At 42.1% G+C, this 1,636-nt stretch overlaps 1 pseudogene; it reads right to left on the bottom strand.

Moving 5' to 3' along the window:
• Nucleotides 1-220: 220 nt before the first annotated feature.
• On the bottom strand, nucleotides 221-1,007 carry LOC102862483 (annotated as a pseudogene).
• Between the last annotated feature and the right edge of the window lie 629 nt (nucleotides 1,008-1,636).

The raw sequence follows: 1,636 nt of genomic DNA, 5'->3' as shown, positions 1-1,636 counted from the left end.
TGGATTCGAAAAGCCATATGAAGAGACACATTCCACAGCAAGGTAGTAAATATTAGGAGGAGACTCCCCACCATAAACAATTTTTTTTTCCTTTTTAATCTGCCACCTCGGTGTTGTGTAGTGTAGAGGGAAGTTTTCTCACCCAGAAGGAAGGAAATTGGTATATAGAGTGGTGAGACACTGGGAGGAAGCCTGGAGCTGGAGCTGACCTGAGATGAGGTCACATGTCATCAGATGCAGAGAGATCAGTGGAAGATAAGACTGGAAAGTTGCTGGAGGGCTGAAGAGACAAAGGGCATGATGAGTACATTGGGATGGTTCCTGGTGATGGGTAGAAGCCTGGGTGGGTCAGGCTTTGCTGGGCAGGATGCTAGAGGATCTCAGGAGGACAGGAGGAGCTGTCGGCCAGTGATGACAGAGGGACTATGTCTTTGAAGGCCCCCAGCACCTCTGCCGTGATGATGAGCCAACGATATTCAGCACCGTGAATGCCCACAGCAGCCAAAAGGTGGATCAGATCCTCACAGCTGCTCACACCAACAATGAACTCATAGTAGCTTGTAGACTGCTCTGTGTTTCCCCAGGTGTCACAGCAGTAGCAGGTGTTGCTCTTCACCAGCTTGTACTTGCTCTTCACAGAGTGACAGGTGACCTCTGTCTGGTAGCCATCATATAAGTATCACATCATATGTGAGTAAAACCAGCATCTTTCCACGGTGAGCGGCCTAGGTTCTATACATTGAGCTGCAAGCACATCATCAACAATGACACAGCAGAACGCTGTCACCTCTCCAAAGCTGATAAACACGATCGCTGCTACCAACATCTACCTTCTGTTCTCCACCAGGTGATGCCAATAATCCCCAAGAAAGATCCAAAGCCCAGAATGATCTCTGTTAACAGCCTTCCACAGTCACATTCTCAGTGCTAGTCATGGCAGCAAGGCCTATGGTCAATATGAAGATCGAAACCAGCAGTGGAGAGACAGTAAGCCTAGGGGAAGTCATCGTTCTTTTTGCAAACCATTCTCATATCATAAAAGATGAGAATGTTTCTACCCAGCAAATGCTCAAAGAACCTCATATGAGACAGAACCAAACAGAAAGTCAACAAAGCGTATCACCATCAAATTTCCCAATACCTGAAAAAAAATTTTCTGAGAATTGCTTCTTAGTCTTTAAAGTGACAGCTTTTTTTTTGCATTCTTGAGATTCTTTTATTTATTTATATAACTTTGAACTTTATATAGATTTTTATAACTGAATGAAGTTACTTCACATGCATCAATATGGATATCAGATTTTTATTAAGATGACAGTACATTACTGTAGAGATAAAGAAAAAATGGAACCTCTCAGTCAAAAAATGAAAAAAATTTTGAACTGTGAAGTAATTTTTCATCTTCATCTCTGCCACTGAATCACTGTCAGCTTTTCCCCCTTTCACCTCAGTTGCAGAGGAAATCGTGGTTTGAAATTAGATTGCTACCGGTAGAAATATTAATCTTAATCTCAACCATGTTTAAGAGTGAACTTTAAGTTTTGATTTAAGTATTTCTATAAAGGATACTATAAGGAGCTCTCATGGCTTAGTGGTAAGAAATTATGCTGCCACTGCAAAGGTATGTGGTTTGAAT

Source organism: Elephantulus edwardii, unplaced genomic scaffold (assembly GCF_000299155.1).
Source record: "Elephantulus edwardii isolate Elephantulus edwardi_28Jun2011 unplaced genomic scaffold, EleEdw1.0 scaffold00017, whole genome shotgun sequence".
NCBI lineage: Eukaryota > Metazoa > Chordata > Mammalia > Macroscelidea > Macroscelididae > Elephantulus > Elephantulus edwardii.
Note: the sequence above shows the minus strand (reverse complement) of the source record. Positions and strands in the feature narration are given on the sequence as shown.